Raw genomic sequence first — 18,568 nt, 5'->3', positions numbered from 1 at the left:
GAAAGGAGAGCAGAGCAGAGCAAAGCAAAGCGAAGGAAGGGAAGGGAAGGGAAAGGAAAGGAAGGGGGTGTCCCTCGCCAGTGAAGGAATCCGCACCGGTGCTAAGTTATCTCCCAGAGACGGTGTGAGGCACTCGGGCTGCTCAACCTGCTGCTGCTGCTGCTGGTAAATGCTCTTCACTTCTTACTTGCCTACATGCTCAGGGCTCTCCTTACGGCTTTTCATTCGGCAACAGCGCCTAAAGCTGCAGCGTTTCTGTCTCTGTCGCTCCCGTCCTTTTTACCTTCCCCCCCACCCCCCCTTTTCTGTAATTGCGTTAGTGGAGTTGACAACTTCTGATATGTGTCTCAAAACCAGGCAGTAAGTGTTTTGTTTCCTGGAGCCGTTTAATTCAGCAGTTGGAGAGGTCATTAGTCGCATGAGTTCCAGGGAAAGAGGATTCTCTGTGCCTCTGCAATAAGTGCTGCTGCTGCTTTTCTGCCCATTAATTCTCATCCTTGATGGCTGGTATTTCTTTTATTTTTACAGCGTTTTAATGTTGCCTTTGTTCTGTAAGCTGTTTCTTTTTTTTTTTTTTCTTTTCTTTTTCCCCTTTCTTCTGGGATTGAAGTACAATATTTTTTTTTTTTCAGTTTTTGCCAACAGTGTGGAAAGGTATCTCTGATTCAGAAACTATTGTCCACAGTGCGTCTTGGTTAGGAGCAGGCAGAAATAAGAGAAGGCAGGCATTTGTATTCCGAAAGGGAGTTAAAAAAAAAAAAAAAGCTGCTTTGCATCATTGCTGCAGATTTGCAGGAAGCAGTAAGGGACAATAATATTATGTTGTTTGCAAAGATAATAAACATAGAAGCGCTTTGGTGTTTCACGTATAGCCCTGCGACTGAGCTGTTTCGAAATTGCACTTAATAAATTCATAGCTGTGGCGGAAGAGCTTGCTGGCATGTATTGCATACATTGCTGAGACAATGTAGCAACGTATGCTAACACCAGACCAAGTCCCTGTCAGACCTTACGTGGAGTGGCAGTTTGACAAGATGCTCTTTTGTTTCTTGCATGCTCCCAAACTGAAATTTAAATAAGGTGGCTTAATGGATGCGAATTGAGCTCTTAACTCTTTATTTTTGAACCAGGCTCCTTTTTCAACACTTCTTGTCAGGATGCTTGTACATGCTAGTGTAAACATTTATCTGTAGCAATTTCAGATTATTTAATACTACTGATGTCTTAATGTGTGCTTTTTATGCTTTTTTTTTTTTGTACTTCCATACTTAAGTGTTCTGTCCTTTTAAAAGGCTCAAAATGTAATGGCAAGTATTGTCTCTGTGTGTGTATATGGGTGTACATAAATATTTATATATTTATATATGTAATGTTTCACTTGTACTTGTTTAAATTTACCAAACCTCGTCTTACATGGAGAAGACAGGTATTATAACAGAATTGAAATGCAGGAACACAGAATTAAAGGAGACTTTGTTTATAATATTTAGTTGTATAGTTAAAAGATTATATAAGATCAAAGAAATTCAAAATGCATGCATTCTAAAGAAGTGAAGTCTCGACGTAGTAGTATTGTAGCAATTTAAGAAAATAAAGCTTGACTGAAACAATACGGAATGCAAGTTGTCAATAAGTATGTGTAGTTATCTAATATTCTCGTAGAGCACTTTATGGAATGCTGTTTAAAATCTGATGTATTTAAAAACGTACTCTTTGTTAAGTGCAGAGTTAAAGAAAAAGTAGTATCACCTGTTAATATGGTTACTTTATGCAAGTTTAATAGCTAACCTTGGTTGTACATTCTCAAAGTTTTTCTCAAACTTCAGAAGAATGGAGAGAGAGGTGATTCTGTCTTGAAGACATTTGCATTATCATTCAAATTATACTGATTTGAGAAACTGGTGAATCTCCACCATTTAGAACGATGACAGGTATTTTTCTAAGCGGCTTATTTAAGTGCTAGGTAAAGTGGATTTCTACAAGGGGCTGACAACCTAAAGATAGGTGGCATTTCTTGCATTGTCAAGGTTTAAAATATATACAGACAATGTATTTGGACATCATTTTCCTGTGCATTGGCAAATCGGTAACCAGGTTGATGATTAATTTAGCTTGGCCAATATGCTGAGGTTTCTAGTCGCTGAGTAGTAAATAAAAACTATTCATATATTACACTGATATAGATTGTGTGGTATTTAAAAACCCAGCTGTGAGGTCTGAGCTTTAATTCATTTAGAGAGGAAAACTTTTTTAGCTGTGGTTTCTTAGTGTCCTGGTAAGGTCTAAGAACACACAGAAGTATTTTTTATCCAATTGTTAACACACGCTCAGCATATTTTAAAAAAAAAAAAAGTTTTGATCCAGATAATCTGTTTGAATTTTTATTCTGCTTATTTTTAAGCATTTCCTACTAAGACAGTGCTTATATGAAAACAATAATCTTTTAATTCTCTGTGTGCTTATTTTTCATGTGGATAATGAAAATAAAATAATCATGGTTTTGTGTCATTAGATTTCAACTGTTTACGTAGCTTGGGTAAAATTAACACATGAACATCACCAGTGATATTTTCCTCTAATTAAATTGAACTATATTTTCATTTTTAATATTTTGTACTAAAAGTCAAAGAGCTGCATAAGAAAATAGAGGAGGCACTTTCTCTTGTTAGGTCACAGAGATTAACAGTGGTAGGAGCATTGATTTGAGGGGGCTAACAGTTAAATTTCTTTGCCTTCTTAAAGAACGTTTTTATTTCTGGGAAAAACAGCAATATATATGTATTGACTAGTGATATATTATGGTCATGGCTTTGGCATTTTCCTGTCAAATACTGTCTTTTTTGTTTGTGCAGTCAAAGAAAATTTCTTGTGAACAGTATTGCTGTTAGAGTAAGTAATGGTGTAAGCTGTATTAGTGATCTTGTGCTTAAAATTATTTAGAACAACATAGAAAAGGAAAAATGTTTGTTCAGTTCAATCAAGGTCAATGTCTAGACTTTCTTGTCTGAGAGGTCAAACTAAACTGAAGGTCAAATTAGATGGAGACAAAGCTCAAGCCACTGTTAGACCACTCAAGTCAATATACCGATGTTTGAAAAGCTGTTTTGTGTTTGTTTGCAGTTTACTGTGAATTTAATCCCTCAATCCTTAATGTTTTTGGCAAAAGGCGCACATAGGAGCAGCACTACTGAAGTCCATGCTTAAAGACGACACCAAAAATTTATTGGACTGATCCTTAATAAAAATTTTATATGAAAACAATAATCTTTTAATTCTCTGTGTGCTTATTTTTCATGTGGATAATGAAAATAAAATAATCATGGTTTTGTGTCATTAGATTTCAACTGTTTACGTAGCTTGGGTAAAATTAACACATGAACATCACCAGTGATATTTTCCTCTAATTAAATTGAACTATATTTTCATTTTTAATATTTTGTACTAAAAGTCAAAGAGCTGCATAAGAAAATAGAGGAGGCACTTTCTCTTGTTAGGTCACAGAGATTAACAGTGGTAGGAGCATTGATTTGAGGGGGCTAACAGTTAAATTTCTTTGCCTTCTTAAAGAACGTTTTTATTTCTGGGAAAAACAGCAATATATATGTATTGACTAGTGATATATTATGGTCATGGCTTTGGCATTTTCCTGTCAAATACTGTCTTTTTTGTTTGTGCAGTCAAAGAAAATTTCTTGTGAACAGTATTGCTGTTAGAGTAAGTAATGGTGTAAGCTGTATTAGTGATCTTGTGCTTAAAATTATTTAGAACAACATAGAAAAGGAAAAATGTTTGTTCAGTTCAATCAAGGTCAATGTCTAGACTTTCTTGTCTGAGAGGTCAAACTAAACTGAAGGTCAAATTAGATGGAGACAAAGCTCAAGCCACTGTTAGACCACTCAAGTCAATATACCGATGTTTGAAAAGCTGTTTTGTGTTTGTTTGCAGTTTACTGTGAATTTAATCCCTCAATCCTTAATGTTTTTGGCAAAAGGCGCACATAGGAGCAGCACTACTGAAGTCCATGCTTAAAGACGACACCAAAAATTTATTGGACTGATCCTTTAAATAAAAATTTTTTTTTTATATAAATGCGTAGTTGTAAAAAGTCTGTACTCCCCCGCCCTGGATCCGTAACAGGAAGTACAACCTTAGAATATCAATTAAATTCATTTCTACTAAACTGATTGATAAGAGATGTTTTAGTCCTGGCTTGCTTTTTCAGAAGGTTGGTATGTAATGGAAATGGCAAGTTTTTTCCAGGCTTTTTTTTTTTCTTTTTAACTATACTTTACTTATAATTTCAAAGATCTTCATCAGGAAGAATAGTTTTATATAATACTTACTGTGCTACAATAGAAAAGATAGCTTTGCTGGTACTAAACATATGCAGAACTGGTCCATACTTTCTGACCTGAGATGTCACATCCCAGAGCCTTCATACCAGCTGATAGTGACTCATCTTTCTAATTTCTTACTGCACAAAACAGCTCCTGTACAGTGTACTTTTAGTTTATGTAGGAGGCAGAGTATGAAATGACTCTGGCTGCATCAGACTGTTCCAACCACAGACCGGACCAAATCTGTGTCCTGCTCATCTCTGTAGTCTCAAAGAGCCCCTTGTTCTGATCCTTATTCAGAGTCACTTAGCTGAGTGGCTACAGCAATGTGTAAAATATCTTCTGCAATACAGTCTCACCTAATCCACATATGGATTTAAAAGATACTTTGGGGTGTTCTCTGTTAGCTGAATTTTGTCTCGCAATTATTGGTCTGCATTGGGATCTCATAATGCTGTTGAAGTTCAAATATGTTGTTTTAAATCCACCTTGCTGACTAACTCAATATTTTCAGATAGCCTTTTCGGATAAGCAGCAAGCGCGCTAAGCTTAGATTTTATTCATTTTTTATTATTTTTTAAATAGATTCTTTTTGGTTGAATTGATTGACATTCAGTGCCAAATAGTAATAAATTGTCTACTTTCATGTTTATTGCTGAACACTAATAACCTAGTAGTCATCCAAATAGGGATGTAGTTATGAGATTTTTAGCAACAAGCTGCACAACACTGAATGAAAACTCATGTTCAGCTGAGCGGGTTGTGAATGGATACATGGTGCGTATACTGCCTTACACCAGTGGCAGTATTCAGAGACATTCTGGGGTAATAGTTAAGGAAACAACTGATTTTAAGTCACGCTTCTTTCTTTAACTCAGGAACAGGTTTTGTAGAGGATACGTTTTATTGTCTGATGAACGGAAAGCAAAGTTGCACTGAGGTAGGGGCGTTTGGCTTCGGGGTTTGAGGATTTTTTTTGTTTTGTGTTTGTTTTGTTTTTTTTTTTTTAACTATAAAGCCAGTCAAGCAGCATGGGGAAATTAAGAACAAGGTATCACCCTTTTTGTTTTTGGATAATAGTCTTCATTCTAGTTTTGTTCTTAAGGGGGTTTTTGGTATATAAATGTGTACATTTAGCCAAAACACTAACCGTAAGCCTTCAGAACTATAAATGTGTGTTACAATTGTATAAAATACATGAGTAGCTGCTCTTGAAGGACTTCCATACTAGTTTGGGGCACACCGTAGTTGCCTTTGTGTCTTTAGTAGGAGCATTTAAAGCTTTCGGTTGGTCTCAATTCTCCAGATTTATCTGTTGTTTTTCAGCCCAGGCAGGCAAGGAAAGCGCCAGGGATCATTCAGAGGGGTATGTGAGCCTATCAAAATCATTAATGAACAAATCAGTGAAACGCTTTATGGAAATAACTTCTGTATAAAGTCCTTCTAGAAGGTACCATGTGAAGTACGTGGAAAGGCAGCAATTAAAGCCCAGTACTGTACCTGCACCGTAGCTGTGCGGACAGGGTAGGCACAGTAAGCAAGGACAGCATGTAGTTTGATGCTGATGTGCTGTTTGGGGGAAGCAGCGTAAGTGGTAGGGGCAAAACTGTCTTCTCTTGCTTATCCTTGTTCACGTAAGGCTTTTGTGGGCACAGTGATATCAGCTAGTGTAAATTTTTGAACCAGAGTCTGAGAGCCAGAGAAGCTTTTAGTGCGGATATGAATCCAGGTCTGCCTAATTTTAGCGTAGCACCTTAACATTGCGAGTCATCTTTTTACGTCAGTGTGCATATGTACAAGAGCAAACAGAGCCTGTCTCCATGTGTGTACTTCTGTGGTTAGCTATGTAAGAATCTAGATGCCTCCTGGGAAGTTTTATGTGTCTTCCCTTAACTCTGAACACAAAAATCTATTTTTTTAAATTATTTTTGTAGTGGAGAAAAATGAGAATGTTTAGGAAAGTCATGTTTCCTCAACTAATGAAGTTAGGAGTGTTGGTTCTGTTGTGTTTTTGAATGGCTCTGTACAGTGCTACATGTAAACTACATTGTGGAAAATGTAAGTTTAAAGAGGTGTGGATGAACGTATGTCGGTGGTAACTATACAAATTCTGTTCTGAAGCCGTTGTTACATAGTAGTGTAGCGCTTATGTGTAAACACATGTAAAAACAGTAAAATATAGGAAGTCCTGTTAAATGTAAACAACAGATTTTTCCAAAGCTTTTTGTGAGTATAGATTGCCTAGTGACTTTTCTAATCTCTCTTTAAAACGCAGCTATCTACAGTGAAATAAGTTATCATAATAGTGTGCTCCAACATTGTACCACATACTAAAGAAATGGTAAGCGCCTTTTTCAACCAAAAAAAAAAAATAGTTGAGTATTCAGAAAGGCAGAATACTTGGTGTTGAAATACAACAGTGACACTAGAGACAAGATTTTTGATATTGAAAATAAAGTTCATTTCACTTGCTACACTTATCTTGCTAATGTTATAGGAAATACGGTGTCTGAATTGGATTCTGGGGGAAAAATGAGGTGTTGGCTTTACACCAATTGAAATAAAGTAGCAAGGATAAATATTAAATGCATCATAGTACATAAAAATACATTCTCTGGGGAGGAATGTTACGCACTTCATACTTGCAACATTAAATGAGTTTTCTGAACCAAATTAAAACAAGTGATATGCAGCTTACTAAAGGAGTATAAAATAAATCAAATTTCATTAAAAATGCCTATCAGTGCACGCTGTTTGCCTAGTTCTGCTGTCACTGTGTAGATACCTACTTTCACCATTACTGAAGAATTAGGCATTTAATGAAAATAACTTTTCATCTTAGTTCATATTTACATAGATTACAGGTTTGGATATGCATGTGTGCAAGTTTTTGGTGCATTTGGTTTTGTGCCTAGGGACATTCAGAAAGTCATGGTCCGTCTGGAGTTGGCAAGAGTATAGTCTGGAACATAGAACTTTCTCTTAAGGCATGTTTTCTTGTCTAGGCATTTCTTCTAACTTTCCTCTACATCGTTTTGATACAGAGAAAATGGTTTTATCATTGTCTGTGGTTTTTGAGAGAGTGAGCTATGGCTGGTATACTAGTTTTGCATGAGAACACACAAATGTGAACATCCACAAAAACATAAGCCCATAAAAGGATAGGGAAATAGTTTTCTCTTCCACTTCAACATAGCTGACTGGGCACTAAAATCAAAAGGATTGTTAATGAATCTTACAGAAAAATAGTCTGCCAATTGTTTTGGCAGACTCCTTCCAATCATGGGGAAGTTTTGGACAAATCTTAGTTTATAGAAGAATATTTGAATGAGTTGAAACTTTATCATAAGCCCATAAAAGGATAGGGAAATAGTTTTCTCTTCCACTTCAACATAGCTGACTGGGCACTAAAATCAAAAGGATTGTTAATGAATCTTACAGAAAAATAGTCTGCCAATTGTTTTGGCAGACTCCTTCCAATCATGGGGAAGTTTTGGACAAATCTTAGTTTATAGAAGAATATTTGAATGAGTTGAAACTTTATACTTGTAACTATAGCTGTAAGTAAACAGAACAGTACCATGAAACTGGATCTGTAATTTTAATAATCTTGTAACAGTTTGATTTGTCTGAGTGTTTATATGACACGTGTACAGTTACGTAAAACCTGATTGAGTTTATGTAAACATTTGTGTGACACAGGAAGGCCTGCTAGCAATGAAGATACAGAAAATTTCCATGGTGAATGGTTTCGATCAGTTCCTTCTGTTTTGGGAACATGTGGCCTAAATATCAGCTAAAGAACACTGTTGAGGGAAACTGTAAATGCGCAGATCGCGATTGGAAGTGAAGCAATAGAGAACAGATTTTTAAAGAAAGTTGACTGTTTAGAGATGAGTGGGTGCCTGTAAGATGATCAAAACGTCCTATTAGCTTTATTCACTTTAAGATCAATTCTTAATGTCCCTCTGGACTTTATCCTGCATTTGTAGCTGCGGAAAATCCTAGGTATTTCAGTTAAGGCACCTGAAATAAATGCGTATGTTTGGTGGTTAAGTCTTTTCAGGAAAGATTTATGAGAAGTAGACTGTCAGGTAGATTATTATTAATCTGAAAAGCAGGGTATGGTAACAAAGATTTGTATATTGCCTTGGTCACAAGAGGAACTAAACCTTTTTTTTTGTGGTTTTTTTTGCTGAGAAGTGAGTTGGCTTTAGTTGTCTCCCTGCATAGAGACTAACCTAAATCTTGTCCTTTTACCTTTATCCAGCTGCTTGTTGTGGGAACAGAGCAGTCTGAGAAAAAGTCTCTTAGTGCAGTGCTAGATTTGGAGGTCACAGCTTTATTAACCAATACTGAAGTACATGGTATTCCAGTGCAAATCTTAGCTGGGGCCATTGGTGTCAGCTACAGAATGAAGAATAAGCTGTGCGGCTGTCTTTCTCCAGCTTCCCTACCTGCTAAGGGAGGATGAGTGAAATCCAGAATGTTGTCACCTTCTTTCTTCCGTGGAACCTACTTGAGGTTGAGAGATGACATGAAATCCAGAATGTTGTCACCTTCTTTCTTGAAGGTTGAGAGATGACACGAGGGTGGAGCTGCACAGAGCATATCTTTTCAGAAAATCATATCAGTGGTCGGGACCAATGCCTAAGTGGCTCACTGTGCAGCAGAACTTGCTGCAGCATTTTTCTAGGGAATCAAAGTCACAGTTATTTCAGTAATCCTTCTAAAACAGGCCCTCTGGAAGGTGGAAATATCTTCATGGTACTTTGACTGTTTCATTATTGCAGGGCAAAGGAGAGAAGTAGTATCTTTCAGATCACAACGTTGACAAGCAGCATGCCTTCCATTGGTAACTGATCTTACCGTCACAGGAAAAAAGCTGAAATAGTGAATCCTCAGTGGATCACTGTCATTGCTCTCTTCCTCCTGCTCCTTTAGGATCATTCCCTAGCAAGGTGCTACCTCCTGCTTCGGGAGCCTGGCTACAAACAGCAGTTTCTTTCCTTCTGGGGCATGAAGAGGGGGGAGCAGGAGAATAATGCAGAAAAAATGTGACCCAAATGTTGCCTCACCTGCCCTGTGGTGTGTCTTTTCTCTTTCAAAAGTGTATTCGTGGCCTTTGGCTCCACCACTGCATCGTTGTTGCTAGGGTGAGTGCCTATGAGACCTCGAGCCCTGCGTTCTGCCTCGGAGCAGTAGAGGGAAGGGCTGGCAGCTTCTCCTGGTATTGTGCTCCTTGTTGTATTACCAGTGAGGATTGCTAACTAATGAGTTGAATGAGAGAGACCTTTCCCTTCGCTTTCACAAGCAGCTGTCACTGCTGGAGAGAAGAAGTGGTGAGAGGTGAGAAGAACCTGTGGATTGCCTGTGGAGTATTTATTCTTCTACTGAAGCTCTAATTACCTAACTGAAACTCTTCTTCCATCTCTCCAGCAATCCCAGGGGCCTCCATAGGTTCCTCTAGTTCAGCTGGCATTCTGTATCAGCTACCTCCAGGCTTAAATTGCCTTTCTTTTTCCTGCATTGTTCCTTTAAAGGTGCAGTAATCACTTCCCCCTGTGTTTCTCAAACCGTCCAAAATATAAGCCCTTAATAGATTGGTCTTTTACAGAGCAGCTTATGCATTTCCTCAATGCCTGTCACTCTTTGCCCATAACCTTCGTTGACTGCAAGTATTGGAGTTTATACATTGTCAGTTCTGTAGATCTTGAACTTAGTGCATGTTACAAGATTAAGATTTATAATTGTACCCCAGTTAGTTTAAGGCCAGTTTCTGGATGGCCCTTCCCCTTTGCACAAGGGTACTGGGATAGGGAGAGCTGCGTCATTCTGTTTGCCTCAGCAGTCGTCTTGGGGAAAATCAGAATTCAGGTTCTGTTGATACTCCCAACATAGATGGTCATTCCCTTCTTCCTTGGTGATGCCATGCAAAGGAGACAGCCACAATACTTTTTCATTCCCTTGCTCTTATAGAAAAGAAGCAGTATGAGGTGTGAGGTTTAGATCTTTTGAAAAGCTGCTACGATTGCTGCTTTCTACTACCTCCATTTGCCAAAGGTTTTCCATCTAGCCCTGGATACCAAAGAGTCTCTGATTATTGAAAATTTCCTGGCCCCTAGAACAAGATGTTAGAAGTCCTATGTATAGTCAGATTGGGTTAGTCCTAGCGAGGCTGAAACCTGGTGGGTATTCCAAAAATCTTTAAGCAGTTTCCGTGAAAACAAATAATTTGTCCCTATGAATTGTAGAGTAGGAGTGTCTTTAAATTTGCAACATAACAATACTTAGATATAATGATAGTTAAGCCTTAATTAGGTATGTTTGAATAGTAGGGTCTGATCCTGTGAATAGTCATTATTGTCCTGCTGTTGTTCAAATGACTGTGTGTGAGAAAGGATCACCTGCTTAAGGCAAGCTCTGCTAGAACATGTTCTTCCCCGTCGTCCATTTGCAGTTTAGTTTAATTGATGCATTTGAAAAAAGGACACTTAAAAGATGGTTAGATGTCACTTTAATTTTGCTAATGAAATGCTGTTTAGTACTTAGTAGGCCATAATATTGGCACAGCAGAATCTATCATTCATAGCTAGCAAGTTTTATTTTCAAAATAAGCAGCAACAAACATGTATCAAGCTTGAATTTGTGGCAGTTGAAGTTAATGGATGCCTTGCAATGATTGTAGTGACTTTGGATCAATCCTTGCTTATACATGCTACTTTTTTAGCTGGGTAGGGAGGCTAGCTTTCTTTGTTTCTAGGTGTTTTTCTTTAAAGAAAAAAAGATGGGGCCTGGCACCACACATTACACAAACAATTGCCGAGATTAAAGGAAAAATACTCAATACTTAAGAATGCTCTCCATTCAGGCAGTGCAAGCAGAAGTAGAACCAGGGACCCTTCTGGTAGTTCAAGAGCAGCTATGTGTTACTCCATCTATGTCTTATTCTTTTTTGCAAACAAGGTATTGGCAGGCATGGCAGGCTGGAAGGACCATGGCCTGTGTGCTGTTTCCTGGGTCCATGTGGTGAGCTAGCAAAAATGTGGGTTAAAATCTTTCTTGCTGTCTTCCTTCTCACTTCACTTATCTGCTCTAAACTTAACTCTGGCACAGCTGTATTTTAAGCTCCAAGACATAAGCTCCATGACCAAGGGTTATTTGACTTGGTTCAGTCAGTTCATGAATATTTTGGAGTATAATTCCTCAGATTTATTATGAACAGGTCTGTCCGTGTCAGAAGTCACAGTATGCATATCGCTGTGTATTTTAAAGTAATGCTTTCTGTGTCAGGTGGTTGGTGGTGAATTTATCACATTTATGCTATGACCCTAAAAGGAATCTCTTTGGTTGGATGGTGGTACTTTTTCTCCCTTCCACCTTCCTTCCTCCCCCTTCCCTACCATGCTCCCCTCAGACATGACATTGATGGGGAAGGTTTCACAGGTGTAGTTTAATGGTTGTAGTTGACTATCTTATTGCCAGAAGTTGTATGAATACTTCGTGCCACTTCTCCTGTTGCGTATGAAATCGTATTTGTGTCTATTACCAGTAGATCGTAGCTAAATGCTGAATGTTATAAATTAATGTTTATTTCCACTTTGATTACTTTGGAAGTCCATAGAGCTATTATTTATCTTCCCTACTTAGCAGTTATTCAACATATCAGTTTGCTCACATAGTAAATCTGTAATAGCTTTTTGTATTATGGAAAACAATCCTTCCTTTAGTAGGGAAGCAGTGGTGCAGGATAAGCTAATGCACTGAAAAATAGGTTTAGTCTCCACTTAGAAAAAGGGCTGTTGCGGTCCCTCAGATAAGGGTCTGGATCCGTTGCCTCTGAACAGCAGACAGAATTCTGCTGGTTAGTTCACTCAGCTTACAAACTGCACTTTCCTTCCAGACCCGACATAGTAGATTCAGTTGGGAACTATATTTACTGCCTGAAATGTATCAGTTTTGTGGAAAGATGCATGTCTTTAGGTTTGCTAATTGCGCAGCTTTTGCTGCCGTGATTTTTTTTTTAATGCAAATGTTTCAATTAGAAAGTGTTTTGGAAGATGATAGAAGTTGGATGAGGTTCCAGTAGTGTAGGAGGGAAAGAAAAATTAATCCAATTTTTAATTTCAGATAAACAGCTTTATTATAGAGGCTATCTTCTCCCTTTGCAATTAGTCTGAACATGGACACGAGTCTTTTGAAATAACTAAAATGGCTATATTATATTTGGAATATATGGTAGCTAAGTGGCCTGTTCACTGATTGCTTTTAGCCCATTATGGGACCATATTCTTCTTTCAATTACCGAGGCTCAGGTTCAGTAGAATAATGAGTGCCCGGTTTAGCCCTTCTCTTTAAACTTCTACAAGATTGAAATCCTTCGGTGAGCAGGGCAGATGTACCTCACTGGTGACCATGACTATGTCATATAGTGCAGAAGCACCTGTGCTTCTCCCAAATGAAAACTGGGTGGCACCACTAAAATCCCGCCGTCATCTTGTTTCCCATTTCCTTGCCATCTTTGAAGATCTGCGTTGACTAAAGCTGAAATTCTGGAATGTAAGAGCTGAGCTCCTCTTATTCCTGGGACACACCTGGCAAGGACTATTTCAGTCTTGTTATATGACTTAATCCATTATCCCTGTGGATAATGAAATACAGTGGCTCACAGTGGAATACAGTGTCTCGATGGGAAGCATGCTTTTGGGAAAACTGAGTAAGGTGTAACTTGGAGCTACCTGCTTTTCTTTAGTGGTTTATTTATAGATGTCTCTAAGTCTGTTGTATATGAGTTATTCAGGACTTTGCAAGATGAATTTCTACAGTTTTGTTAGCAGAGAGTAGCTTCTTTCACTGTAAGATAGACTTCCCCCCCATCGTGTGTGTGTGTGTTATAGTTAAAGCTCGCTTCCAGGACACCGTTATCTTCTTTTTTGAGTGCCATGACTTAAAACGGCGAAGACGTTATACCTACATACAAAACATGGCCACAAAGGAACTCTTAATCTGCCTCCCCAATTCCTAGCTACCACTTCAACAACCTTTGAGTTATGTTCATCTTAGTTTTGAGGTCCACAGGACTTCTCCTCAGACCTTCTCATCTTTCTGCTTTCCCACCTCCTGGCAGGAATTCCAGCCCAGAAAGATTATTTGTTCTTTTCCACAGTCGCCACAGTGCTTCACTTCATGTACGCTTTGCACAACCCTGCTCTCACTTAGGACTTCCTTAAAGCTTCAATCTTTTTCACCAGAGAGACTGAGGTTAGAAATTAGAGAGAACAAACAAAACGAAAACGCTAAATCCCTTTTCAAATGATAACAATAGTATATCTGCGGAGGCTGTGAAATCCTCACCGTTACTGATGATATGGCACAGACTAGCCAAACATCCATCTAGGATGATAGCATTACCATTGATACAGTCTTGCCGTTAGGGGATAGGTTAGGCAACTCTGCAGTGGGCATCTCTCCCAGCTGTATTTTTCTGCAATGTACTGGACTAGCACTTTATGATAGAAATAGGTGGATCTAAACAGATGTCTACCAAAAACCCTCCAACTTTTTTTCCAAGTATGTTTCTTTAGAAATTTAATATATTTTTCAAGTTACTGCACTGGAATTTTGAGTTAGGACAACTGAAAACTTAGATAATTTGAGAATGGTAAAAATGGACTATAGCAGTTAGTGCTATTTGAGATTAAATAGAAATGTATATAGGTATCTGTGCATGGATGCGTGTGTAAGGTTTTGCAGCTTGCATACAAAAATCCTGGTGATTACAAGGTGGGAATATTGTGGTGTTTTTGTTAAACTGTTTTTCCCTTTTAAGGCTTCCTGTCTAAGCAAGCCCTTAATGTATGGAAAGAGGCTAAGATCATCAGTAAGACAGCTGTTTCGCTGAGCTGTTCTGTGAGTGCAGCAGCACCCTTCTAACTCCACAGTTGAAATTTTGCACTAATAAGTATTTATATATTCCAGGCAATTCATTTGGCATCATGCATCCTAAGAATAGCACCCAAATAGCTAATGAGACTTCATCAAATACCATGTAAAGAAAATGAAAGTGTCCTTATTTGGTAAATGAACCTGAGAGAAATAAAAGTACAGAATAGGAGATCATGCTTTAGATCGTACAGAAATACTGTGAGGAGAGGGTAATAGGAACAAAGTCTTCATGGTAGTCCCTAGAACGCACATGAAATAGAGTAAGATGAAAGATTTAAGCTATAATAGCTTTGTGAGGGAATGCCCTGCCTCTTTCCTTGTTTCCCTGTATTGCATCAGTACTGATCTTTTTAAATGTGGAAATAGGTGCCCTCTGTGACTACCACTGTATCAGTACTACAGAACGGCTCCTTGAACTCTGAATTCCACTGAGGTATCCCCTGATGCCCTAGATACTATTGAGGCTTTCCCTAGAAAACAAAATGGTTCAGAAAAAATGACCAATCATCCAGGCTGGCATAACCTTCCTGCATGCTTTTATAATATAAATTACAGTGGAATTAGGGAGTAAAATATTGAATATTGTCTCTTTTAATGCTATCCTTTGAAATTAATGGTAATGATGATTCCCCAGTTTGGGGAACATGGTAGTGGCTTTCTAGTGACTAATTGCTTCAGTCAGTAACGTAATAGATTTTTTGCAACATGATAATGAAAAAAATTCTAATGAAGGTCAGATAGCAAATGGCTACTGAATCGTTAGTTTTAAAAAATCTGTCAAACTTTGCAATAATTTTTTCAGGTTTTGTTAAGCAGGCTTTTTCACCCCTAGTGACAGAGCTGTGATCATTACAGATATTTCAGTGAATTTGTTGGAAGAACAGACCTAATCTATTAGGCTCTTGAAGAAGAGAATTGATGCTGCTTAGCTTGATGCATGATTTCAAAGCCCAGTTCAGTTTTCAGACTTTTTAGGTGAGATGGCATTGTTGAGCCTGACAGTTAAAACAGGACTGTGTGAAATCTCGTTTTGCTGTTTTACGTACTGGTTGAGTAGCCATCACAGATAACCCGATGGCATGATGCAGAGTGAATATATCACTATGGAACTAGCAAATGCTTTCCACTATATGTCTTTACTGTAGGTGACTAAATCAGTCGCTTAGTGATGCAGGAATATCTAACTTTTAGACGAAAGTTTTGTTTTTGTAAGTTTGTAGGGTTTTTTGTTCGTAGTGGTAGTTTTGTTGGTTTGGGTTAGCGGATGAGGCTTTTCGTGTTACACAGGTAGAGGACTTTTACAAGGACATTGGAAGGAATGTGTCTTGTCTTAGAACATCTTGTAAACATGTTTCTAAATTGTGGCAAAAATCAAATGTGTTTTCTTGCTGTAGAATTTTTTTTCTCATTTGCATTTGTGAATCATTCATCTGTTTGTCATCAGCCAGTGATATTTCTGTAGTAAGTGAATTTGTTAGCTACCTACAAAGTAATTTTTTTGTACAGCATGCTGATTCCTATTATGGCCTAGTTATGTTAGCTACAAAACATTCATCTATGAAGCATTAGATAACTGTGATTATTCCTCTGAGTGATAGAAAGTAAACACAGAATAAAAGTTTAAAAAAAAAAATAGTCTCAAATCTTTGAGTATTGAAAGAAAAATGATGAAATTGCCTTCTCCTGTGAATCAGTAGTTTAAAGTGAGGGTAATACTACAAAAGTATAGTTCAAGTTAAGACTTGGCAGACAATCTCACATAAAATCCTTGCTGCTCAGAATCTATTTTGGAGAAAGCACAACACCATATAAGCTGTTATTTTGTTCCTGTGTTGAGATAAATTTGTTTAACTTTTGGAAGGATATGCATGTATACATAAGATTTCCTTCTCAAAAGTAAGTGTGGGAAGTTAAATTTCTGATTACTGGTTCCATGAAGATGGAAGAGAAAGTCTGAAACATTCTTGTTAAGAGGAGGTATTTAACTATAGAATTATTATTGAATTAAATAATTCCTATCATGTCTGTTGAGCTTTTTCATACCAAAATATTGTTTCCCATTTTAAGATCTCTGTGTGAAAATTGGAAGGGAATACAGATACTGACATTTTAAAAACCCCTAAATCTTCATCAGATACTAAAAGGCTTCTAATGACAGATCTGAAAAAATTTCCATTCAGTATATTGGAGAAGGGGGTTATGTATTATTTCAAAATTTAAAACCAGAACACAATATAGTACAACATACAATATAGTACTTGATTGTACTACACATGCATAATATTGTTTTAGTATTCAATTTTTTTAAATTAAAAATCAAGCAGGTTATAACTGCTGTGAAAAAAACATGTGTGTACCTCATTAGGTTGCATTTAACTGCTATAACAAAACTAGACAAATAAATACATGCAGTCTGCAAGTCTTAAATTTACTATGTCAGAGAATTAAAAAAATACTTTAAAGCTTTACTAATTTTTTTTTTCATTTTCTAAAACATTTGTCTCTCTAATTTGCTTCTCTGTTACACTTTCACAATATGCATTTCTGGGGCAAAACCTATCCTAACAGGTTTCTTGTATATCTTCAGTGTAGCGATTATTTTTGCACAATGACTGTTAAATCCTTGATTATGTTGTGGGAAAAATGTAATGAAGATATCTAGCACCTCGTTTGAGAAGGAATAGCTGTTGTGTTGTTAATACGTTCAGTGTGGTGCTTATGCTTATGCTTACCTTTCTGAGGTAAGATGTTAAGAAGGAAATTTGTATATCGTTCAGCTGCTATACTGAAAGTTACAAATTCATGGCTGATGCTAGGTGCGTTTGATTCTTGCGGCCATGCAGCGTGACAGGAATGCAGGTTAGAGGGCAGAGTTAATGGTCTTGCTGGTCTGGATTGCTTATGGTCCTAATCTCTGTGATTTTTCATCTCTGTGATGCAGAAAACTACAGAACTTGCTTTGTCTGTTGAGCAGTTCACACTGCTTCCTAATGACCAAGGCATGTCAAAACCAATTCCATAACATGATGTCGTCATCTAGTATTTACCTTTTGCTGGTGCAGCGTGAGCCAGGCATGGGTGTTGGCAGAACTGCTTGGGTCAGTTCTGTGTGACAGCGGGATTCACTTTATTTTGGTATCTGTTGCCTTTATAATACATGCCCGTCATAAGAGAAGTGTCTGCCATGCTGCAGCTGGGAGTCTAGCCCTCTAATGGATCTATGATATGAAGTGCTAAGTGAATGAATTATGGTGATTCAGAAGGGTAGGAATTCTTAGATTTGTTATTGCGGTGAGTTGTTTTCTCCTCTCACTTGATGCAGTAGTGCTGTCCATCACTGGTGTGGTACCCTGTATGAGAAATTAAAGAGTGGATGCCTAATACCTGCAAACAGATCTTTCATTTTGTAATCTATGACAAGCTGACAGAACATGAGAAAACGTGATGGCCTTTCTGCTTCAGACATATCTATCTGTCTGGGTGTGAGTACCTTGTCTGTGACAGCAGCCAGCTCGGAAAAAAGTTCATGTGATGGTTAGATACGCATGGATATGCCTGTGCATCTCCAAATTAGATGTATAAAGTATTGTGGACAAACTTTTTAAACCAAGTGTGTTGTCACAGGTCTTTCCTGAACAGTTTATGAACTTGATCTCAATCTACTGGCACTTTGAATTCTGGGCTTTTCCAAGCTGTATGGAATGGTGAAGCAAGGTTTATTCTCGTTGCCGTATTCTCTGGGAGTGGACTTTTTGTTTATTGCATATTCTTAGAAGTGAAATTCTGAAGCCCAGATAGTTGTACCCTGATACCCTTCCACAACGGAAAATGCAAGCTTCCTGTTAGCCATGATTTCTCTCTCACAAAGGATGTGGCAAGTGTGGCAAATACCGTGAGCGGACTTAAAAATCTAATCTCACCTGCAGCCAACTCTCTTGATAGATCTGAAGAAAATGAGGTATTTCTTTATGCTGGCCACTTGCCAGTATCATCTAAAATCTGCATAGTAAGCACATCATTTCAGAGGAGCTTGGTCATAAAAGGTGGGTGGTTTGTCACCTTGGTTAAAGGTGATGAAGTTCAGAAACAAGAAGTTACAAGAAATAGGAGTTCTGTGTGTGGTTCAGACTGCAAGTACTATGGATTTCTTTCATTCTTTCACAGTTCACAGAAAATATATTCTCAAAGAGGCTGTATTTCATAATATTTAAAAAAAGAAAAGAAAGCTATGATGGCTATATTGGATTTTTAAGTCAGCTTTGATTCCTGCCCCGCTGAACAGAAAC

Source organism: Aptenodytes forsteri, unplaced genomic scaffold (assembly GCF_000699145.1).
Source record: "Aptenodytes forsteri isolate BGI_AS27 unplaced genomic scaffold, ASM69914v1 Scaffold54, whole genome shotgun sequence".
Taxonomy (NCBI): Eukaryota; Metazoa; Chordata; class Aves; order Sphenisciformes; family Spheniscidae; genus Aptenodytes; species Aptenodytes forsteri.
Note: the sequence above shows the minus strand (reverse complement) of the source record.